Raw genomic sequence first — 9,803 nt, 5'->3', positions numbered from 1 at the left:
TCCTCTGCCCGTGGAATTCTCCAGGTAAGAATACTGGAGTGCATTGCCATTCCCTTCTCCAGTGGCTCTTCCTAACCTAGGGGTTGAACCCAGGGGGCTTACCCATCTGAGCCACCAGGGGAGCCCCTTATGTATTGTAGGCATCATATTTACCCATCAGGACACCACTGGTGACTCTCGGAAGACTTCAGGGAAGAGTCTAGCTTCTGGAGCCCAGGTGCCTGGTGTCATCCTGGTGAGAGCATGGCTGGGCGCTTGGTTCGCTGTGAAGTAGGAGAGAACACAGCATTGGAAGGCCTTGTGGGATCACAGACATTTTTTTAAAGTTGGAAGATGCAGCTCTTCCCCTCTACACTGCCTGCCATCCTCCACCTGAAAAATGAAAATCAGTGACTCACATCATATGACTAAGATTTTCCAACTGTGTCTGTCCAGGTTGTCCTATTCCTCCCTCTTATTACATATTCATAGGGAAGTGTTTTTGAACCCGGCCTCATGATTACTCTTTGTTTATATGTCTATGTCTAGTTACTTTATCTTGCCTTCCTAGGTGACACAGTGGTAGAATCCGCCTGCCAATGCAGGAGACGCAAGACACTTGGGTTCCATCCCTGGGTCAGGAAGGTCCTCTGGAGGAGGAAATGGCAACCCACTCCAGTATTCTTGCCTGGAAAATTCAATGGACAGAAGAGGCTGACAGGCTGCAGTCCATGGGGCCACAAAGAATTGGACGTAACTGGGCATGCAAGCACACTAGTTACTTTATTTACCACATAAGAGGATGGGGAGACAAATTTTTTAAGAATTGCAAAAGAGGAAAATTTAAAGGCTCATCATAGCTGTTTCTGCCAAGGAAGTCTATGAAATGTTTAAATCGGGAATGGCCAGTTTACATGTCAGATTGGTATTTCTGAATCCCAGTTTTTTCTCCTCTGTAACATATTATAATTGAAAGATGCCCAAACAGATGTTTTCTGTTATATGGATGTGGTTCCAAAGGTTTCTTCATATGCGGCTCACAGACAAATAATCCCGAAGGAGCTATAGGGGCCAATAATCTTCATTTTGTTATTGCATGTGAAAACATCTCAGGCTGTTTATATTAGACAAAGTTCATTTTGGAACAGCATTATTATTAAGACACACCTTTCTGTGCACATTTTTAACAGTAAATTCCTTTCCCTTATCTCGTGGCTCAAAATTCTACTTATTCCTTTCATGGTCTTCAGATCATTTATTCATTCATTTACTGTGGTCATTGAGAATCCCTCTTCCTCAGTCAGATTTCATCCCTCAGACATGGAGTCCCCTGGAAGAGATACTCAGATTTTTCAAGTGTGTATTCAGGCACACCTATGAACACAAGTGTCAAGTTTTCCTTTAGGACTGGTGCTCCAGAAATGAAATCTCTAAAGGGAAAATGGAGGAGACATTGTTTCTACAGGAGAGCTGGCAAAAGCATTGTTTGGTTAGACTCTATCAATATTGGTTTAAATCTTGTTATGTCTCAAAGTCATTCTGAAATCAGAGCTGACGGTGAAGAAGCCCTCGGAAAATAAGAATAACCCTCTCCTGGGATCTGAAGCTCTGACCCAAAGAACGGGAGGGGGACGACGCTGACCATGTGTGAGAGATCGACAGTGCATATGCAGCATGGACTGAAAAATAAATACCCGCAACCTAAAAGTTAAAAGTTAGATTTTATTTGGTGAGAATGTTAGGACTCGATCCTGGGAAACAATACCTCAGGGGACCCCCCAAGAGAGCTGACTCGAAGGAGGCAGGGGAGAAACCAGGCTATATATGAGGTTGCAGCAAGGAGCAGGTAATCTGAATATGAAAAGATTACTGTTAATTAAGAAAAACTTAATCTCTCACAGGAAGAGATTTAGCAATCTTCTATGTATGGGAAGATGCAGGCATCCTGGCTTGCTGAAATCCTTTCTTTCATGTGCATCTAGCTATCTGGGGCCAGTCCCGCTTTCATTATAGTTCACATCCTAATTCCTTGTTTAGCGTAAGAGAAGGTGGATGTGGCCGATGGCCACCTCTCACATCCCTCCATCTCCTCGTCACTCACCGGGAGGAAGTAGCCGATGGTGGCTTCCAAACAGCTGGCTTTGTTTCACCTGGGCTCAGAAATTTGTATTTGGAAAAGGCTTGTTGACTGGTGGTAGAGCAGAAAATATTTCATTTCACAGCAGTAAAACTTCTGGGAATTCTAGAATATCCTAGGATTTTAAAACAGACTATCTGGTTACTTCCTCTGAGACTGTCCTGGGTCTTTCGCTCATCAGTAAACAAGGGCGGGAGAGATGAAGGGGAAGTACCGCAGGGGTACCTTCCAGGCCTGAGGCTGCTGACGCTAACTTCAACAAGGGGGACAGGGTGCTCGGGTTAGAAGCTGGAGTTCCTTGGAGCTTCTGGAGATCCAGAACATGCGGATTTCTCATGCTTTTTGCTGTGGGCGGAAGTGAAGGGGCACATTTCCTGCTGGTGGGTGGATCTAACATAACTACAGATACCAGGCCTGAGTCCAGGAAGGAACGGCCAGGCCTGGGCCCTCCCTGCGCACCCAGGGGCACGGGTGGAGCAGGATGTGGAAATCTCAGCCACACCATTTGTCCATTCATTCATTCATTCACTCAGCAAGTGATCCTTGAGCCCTTTCAGCATGGCGGGCATTGTACTAGGCTCTAAATAATCCATAGTGGGAAAAACAGGTACAATGTCTGGACGCTTGAAGCTTCTGTTCTGTTGGGAGAGATGGAGGTTGGAAAACTAGGCAAATGAAGACATAAAATCCATGCAGGAGGTTTCGGGGACAGGGGTTAGAGGTCACAAAGTCCTCTGGAGGCAGAGGCATTGGCCAGAAGGACAGGGGAGAGGGACAGGCCAGCAGCCCGGCAGGGAGGGAGCAAGTGGGAGCCAGAGGGGGAAGTTGCTGTGACAGGAGAGAAGAACCTAACGAAGTTCAGGCCAGGGAGGGGGGCTGGGAAGAGAGGGGGCTGAGGCCTGAAAAAGCTTTTAGACCACAGACAGTGGAAGCCAGAGGATGGCTGTCAGCAGGAAAGTAACTACCCGCCCTCCCTGCACCCCCCCTGCACTGGAAAGATATAATTGCAGCAGCTTTGGAGAGTGGGTGGGGCTGGCTGGACACAGAGGGGCGTGGAGAACACAGCGAGGCCAAGCGGGACAGGCCAGGTGGGAGGCTGCCCTTCCAGGTGGTCAAAGGCCGTCACCTGTGGCCTTGGCTTCCCAGTCTCATCAACTCCCTCCGTCCAGGACATTCATTATCCTCCCACACTGGTCCCCCTGAGATGGGGGTCGGAGAAGAGCCCCTCACGAGCGTAGTGACAGCTTCAGGCAAATGACTTCTCCAGGGAGGGATTGGCTTCATCCAGCGGTAGGTGGAGGAACCCCCCCACTGAGCAGATGTAAGCTGAGAAAATGTGCTTTGGCACCTTCTCACCCTTCCCAGGTGGCACAGAAGTAAAGGATCTGCCTGCGATGCTGGGAGACCTGGGCTTGATCCCTAGGATGGGAAGATTCCCCTGGAGAAGGGAATGGCAACCTACTCCAGTATTCTTGCTGGAGAATCCCATGGATGGAGGAGCCTGGTGGGCTACCGTTCATGGGGTCACAAACAGTTGGACATGACTGAGCTTCTAACACTCACTCAGTGACCTAATGGGACAGAAAACACCTCAGTATTCCTCAATGCCATTTAAAAAGTCTGTTAACTTTAGAACCTATTATACAAAGTGAAGTGAGTCAGAAAGAGAAAGATAAATATCATGTTCTAACGTATATATATGGAATCTAGAAAAACGGTACTGAAGAATTTATTTACAGGGAAGCAATGGAGAAACAGACATAGAGAACAGACTTATGGACATGGGGAGAGGGGAGGAGAAGGTGAGACGTATGGAAAGAAAAACATGGAAACAAAATACTGTATGTAAAATAATCGCCAATGGGAATTTGCTGTATGCCTCAGGAAACTCAAACAGGGGCTCTGTATCACCTAGGGGGTGGGATGGGGCAGGAAATGGGAGGGAGGTTCAAAAGGGAGGAGATATATGTATACCTATGGCTGATTCATGTTGAGGTTTGACAGAAAACAACAAAATTCTGTAAAGCAATTACCCTTCAATAAAAAAATTTAAAAAAAGGCCTGTTAACATTAATGTTCCCAGTTAGCAATAAAGTGAAAGTGCTCAGTCGTGTCTGACTCTTTGTGACCCCATGGACTGTAGCCTACCAGGCTCCTCAGTTTATGGGATTTTCCAGGCAAGAAGGCTGGAGTGGGTTGCCATTTCCTTCTCTAGGGGATCTTCCCGACCCAGGGATCAAACCCAGGTCTCCCGCATTGTAGGCAGACGCTTTACCATCTGAGCTACCAGGGAAGTTCTGCCATGCATACAGTAACATACATGTGGAGTTGGCAAGGTGAAGAGCCTATTGCAATGTTGACAATCTAGAGGAGAGGACCTGAAAATAATGAAGAGATAGCTTCGAAAAAATCTGCTGTTGTTCCCAAAGGAACTTGTAGGAGAACAGTTGCTTTCAAATCTTGTCATGAGATGAGGAGACACAGTTTGCAGGACAATGGGACCAGAGGCGTCTTATGCTCCTATGTTACTCTTTGGCTTCCTGAAGGCTCCTGAGGTGTCGGGGTACATGGCAACAGGTTGAGGTTTGAAGTTCATCTTTAGGGAGCCCATGTCTTCATTGGCTACAACCTCCTCCCTCTCAGAACTTCTCTCCTTCTGAGCACCAGGCACCCTTTAAGCATCTATCTCCCCACCCTCCTCCCCTGTGAGGTACCCAGGGCCACCCCTGCAGCCCTTCCCTGGTGGGACCCTTCAGGAAGTGGCTGCTCTTCCTCCTGCCGTGGTGCAAACTCACAGCTCGGGGTCCCTTCCCTGCACTGCTCACTCTGTGCTCGGGGCCACCAGCTCATTGGTGGCCCTGAAATCCAGGCTATTGGGCCCTGGTGCCGGCGGGCACCTCACTGAGGTCAGCAGAGAACAGAACACTACTTGCTTTCAATGCTGTCTTTATTTTAAAGAGAAAGTGAAGTCGCTCAGTCATGTCCGACTCTTTGGAACCCCATGGACTGTAGCCCACCAGGCTCCTCAGTCCATGGGATTTTCCAGGCAAGGATACTGGAGTGGGTTGCCATTTCCTTCTCCAAGGGATCTTCCTGACCCAGGGATCGAACCCAGGTCTCCTGTATTGTAGGCAGGTGCTTTACCGTCTGAGCTACCAGGGTAGCCCCTTAAAAAGCAGCCAGACAGAATTCATTATTCTCGAAGCAGACTTCCCTTCTTGGGCAGGCCTGCCAAGTGGTCACCCAGGAGACACAGAAGCAGTGGGATGCAAAGATGAAGCCTCTGGACACACACGTTTCTCCAGGTCTGGGCAGCAGGACCCTGGCTCAGTCCTCCCCCAGGACAGAGTCAAGTGCCAGGTGAGATGTCTATGTGTCCCCACATCACACCCCAGTCAGGAGCCCGTGGTTCCCGTCAGTGTTCTGTAGAAGCTGTATACATCCTGGACCAACATTGAAATAAAAAAGCAGCCACGTTGGTTTTCCAGTGGTTATGTATGGATGTGAGAGTTGGACCATAAAGAAAGCTGAGCACCGAAGAATTGATGCTTTTGAACTGTGGTGTTGGAGAAGACTCTTGAGAGTCCCTTGGACTGAAAGGAGATCAAACTAGTCCATCTTAAAGGAAATCAGTCCTGAATATTCATTGGAAGGACTGATGCTGAAGCTTAAACTCCAATAGTTTGGCCACCTGATGCAAAGAACTGACTCATTGGAAAAAAGGCCCTGGTGCTGGGAAAGATTGAAGGCGGGAGGAGAAGGGGACAACAGAGGATGAGATGGTTGGATGGCATCACCAACCCAATGGACATGAGTTTGAGTAGGCTCCGGGAGTTGGTGATGGACAGGGAAGCCTGGCGTGCTGCAGTCCATGGAGCCACAAAGAGTTGGACATGACTGAGCAACTGAACTGAACTGATTTGCTTGTTCTCTCCTTTCCCCATATTCTAATCATATCCTTCCTTGAGCCTTGGTGAGCGCCGTGCCTCCTCCATGGATGTCTTACAAAAACTCTACCCACCTTTTCTCTGTCTTCTTCAAGTTATGTTCTTCACTCAGCAACTGTTTGCCATTTCCAGCTGTGCTGGGTTGTTCTGGGCCAACGTGGTCAAGCTGGGTGTGCTGCGGTTCCTTACATTTCCTGCCCTGGGCTAGAGTTGGCCAAAGCGATTTGTGTGAGCTTTGGAAGGCAGGAATGAAGTGTGCCCATCACTCACAGAAGTTCCTCGTGGTCACGTCCAATGATGGATGGACACAGAGCTGCCCAGCGGCTCCCAGCTTGTGCCAGGTCCTCTTGCCCTGTGTCCAGCTCCTCTGCCCAGCCGCCGGCTTGGCTGACCATAGTGGGTGCAAGCTCAGTATCAGGCCATAGACCCTCAGAGGTAGCAGCCACTGAGGCATGGCCCCAAATCCCCCTCCGTAAGACCCCTTTATTGTCTCACGTTGGGGCTGCCCAACCCAGCTTCTCAGATTTCCCCACAAGCTCTGACTTTTCTATTAGAGCCACAGGTGGCCTAGTGGTGATTCTTCTCTGATCCTTCAAACTTTGCCTTCCAAGTCTCCACTTCTTCAGCCACTCCAAGCGTTATGTAAGGTCTAATTCCCATTAAACCCCTTATCCCTAAAACATGGCTTTGCTCTTCTCATTGATCTTTGACTGGTACACCAACCAACCCTCCCAGATAATCTTTGAGGCTGCTGCATGGGGCCATGTCTTACATTTCTTTGAACTACTTTATAGTCCCAGGGCAATGCTGGAGACTAGTAGATGTCCAGTGGTTTTGGCTGATTGATAGACTGAAAAAAAAAAGTTCCTACAAATATTTTTGGATAAATAACCCTCCTGCTGCTTCCCCTCTCCCAGAAAATGTAGGACCCTGCTACTAAATTCCAGGGCATGGAGTCATTCAAGTGTCAGCTTTTGTGTGTGAAGATCCACCATCATTTCTTAGGACTCAATCACAGGAAAGTGGAGTGCAAAGCAGCGATTGAACCCATTTGCTTTTTCCCTCTGCACCTAGGTGATCAGCTCTCAGAGGTAGACTAGTATCAGGTGAGTGACCAAGGGAGGGAGACTCAGGAGAAACTCACGTCCAATAGTGTTCAAGGCCCTGCTTTAACAAGTGGGTAGTCAGAAATATTAACGACATGTGAGGAACACTGTCACTCTTGGGATGTCTAGTAATCCATGTGTTCAAGAATGTGTGAGTCTTTCTAAGAGGCTAGACTAGACCTGGAAGTCTGATGGTCCAACAAACAAGTCATACAAGTTAAGTGCGGTTTTCACCGCTTGCCTTCTTTCTTTCTTCATTTTAAAAACATATTTTGAAGTCTTATGATCATTTTTATTTTCTTGGGCTCCAAAATCACTGCAGACTGCAGCCATGAAATTCAAAGACACTTGCTTCTTGGAAGGAAAGCTATGACAAACCCAGACAGTGTATCAAAAAGCAGAGACATCACTTTGCCAACAAAGGTCCATCTAATCAAACCTGTGGTTTTTCCAGTAGTCATGTATGGATGTGAGAGTTAGACCATAAAAAAGGGTTGAGTGCCAAAGAATTGGTGCTCTTGAATTGTGGGGCTGGAAAAGACTCTTGAGAGTTCCTTGTACAGCAAGGAGATCAAAGCAGTCCATCCTAAAGGAAATCAGTCCTGAATATTCATTGGAAGGACTGATGCTGAAGCTCCAATACATTGGTCACCTGATGCAAAGAACCGACTCATTTGAAAAGACCCTGATGCTGGGAAAGATTGAAGGCAAGAGGAGAAGGGGACAGCAGAGGATGAGATGGTTAAATAGCATCACTGACTCAATGGACATGAGTTTGAGCAAACTCTGAGAGATAGTGGAGGACAGTGAAGCCTGGCATGCTATAGTCCATGGGGTCGCAAAGAATCAGACATGACTTACCAACTGAACAACAAAATTTCCTTCTTTCAAACACTTAACACAGAATTTATCTATGTTTGATGATTTTGCTCTCTGAAGTCATTGTGTGGGGACCCAAATTTATTTCTGTTAACTCACGTTCCTGGTAATTTTTTCTTTGCAAATTTGATCTTTGGTTGTGAGCTTGAATTTGTTTGATCTTTACACTGGGGAATCCTGAGAGCCCAAACTGGGGATTTCCCTCCAGAGAAGACTTTGCATTTGGTTCCACCAGGATTTGGCATACCACAGTGTCTTCAGGTGGTCAAACTTAATGCAGGAATCTCAAAGTCATCTTTTCACCCAGCAGCAGGTGCAAGTCTCAGATTTTTATTGCTGAGTGGGATCATCATTTGCTCTTACATCCATTGTACCAGATCCCTCTGTTTGGAACTTGTGACTCCCTGCTCTGATTTCAGCTCAATAATTTTTTTAAAAAATGTGTCCTTGGAGATTTAACTTACTTCCTGGAGCCCAGACACATAAAAAATAATATAAAGTCCATTTTATCTAGGATCTCACTTTGTAGAGGGAGAAAAGTCTGAGCACTGTGGGGGAGCCCCACGTCTTATTCTCTCCAGAGCTGTTTCCCTGGATAACTCAGCTTCATTGAGCCCGTAGAATCAGTTTCTCTCCTTTGCCATATTTTTAGCATCAGTCTTGAACTATCATTATACACTGATGATGCATAAATGGATACTGTAGTTGAAGAAAGGCACTTTCAAAAAGTCTATTCTAGTATAGTAAACTGCTCTGTAAATGTCACAGAGTAAGACTTGAAAAGCTTTCAAGGCACTGAAACCAGAAATAGTATGTACAACTTGGTCCATTTTTTGTGCCCACTTCCTTCTAGGGCAGATTTTAGCCCTTCCTGAGGCCATACTTTTTTTAACTCCAAAGTATTCCATGTTGGAATTATCTATAGAAAGTTAACTTTGAGAATTAGATTTCTAACTTGCTAGTCTAGCAAGAGAAGTCCTGTGCAAGCATAAAAGCAGTGAGAAAGGTATGACCAGTCTGTTCTTTAAAGACATTGCAATAAAAGTAGTCAGTCTCTTCCTAGAATTTTTGTCTGATGCTCTGAAGTGCAAGGAGATCCAACCAGTCCATCCTGAAGGAGATCAGTCCTGGGTGTTCATTGGAAGGACTGATGCTGAAGCTGAAACTGCAATACTTTGGCCACCTGATGCAAAGAGCTGACTCATTTGAAAAGACCCTGATGCTGGGAAAGATTGAAGGCAGGAGGGGAAGGGGACGACAGAGGATGAGATGGTTGGATGGCATCACCAACTCAATGGACATGAGTTTGAGTAAACTCCGGGAGTTGGTGATGGACAGGGTGTTAGTGCCTGGTGTTAATAGAAGCCATTGAATTCATGTTAATGTATGGCAGAAGCCAACATATATGGGTTGCATAGGCCCTCAGAGTTAAGGTCTAAGGTCAGGGGTGCGGTCCTCTTCTGTCCCCATGTCCTGAAGCTTTGTTTCATTCCACACCACTTTATTTTGGCTTTCATGTCCCATAAATGTAACTTATTTGCTAGAGAAAGAACTCAAAGTATTTAGTCATAATTTCCTTTTCACAGGGGATAGGTGAAGTAATTTATTTTCTGGGAAAAAAAAAAAAAGACGTGCTGGCATGACCTGCGTTGGATTCTGTTGAAAACATGGAGTACTGAGAAGTTGTCCTCTCTGAATGTTCCCCTTTGGGATAAAAAGGAAAGAGTTAAATTACAAAATTCTGTTTTTCTCTAA

Source organism: Cervus canadensis, chromosome 33, assembly GCF_019320065.1.
Source record: "Cervus canadensis isolate Bull #8, Minnesota chromosome 33, ASM1932006v1, whole genome shotgun sequence".
Taxonomy (NCBI): Eukaryota; Metazoa; Chordata; class Mammalia; order Artiodactyla; family Cervidae; genus Cervus; species Cervus canadensis.
The sequence above is the reverse complement of the archived record's forward strand: the minus strand, read 5'-3'. Positions refer to the sequence as shown.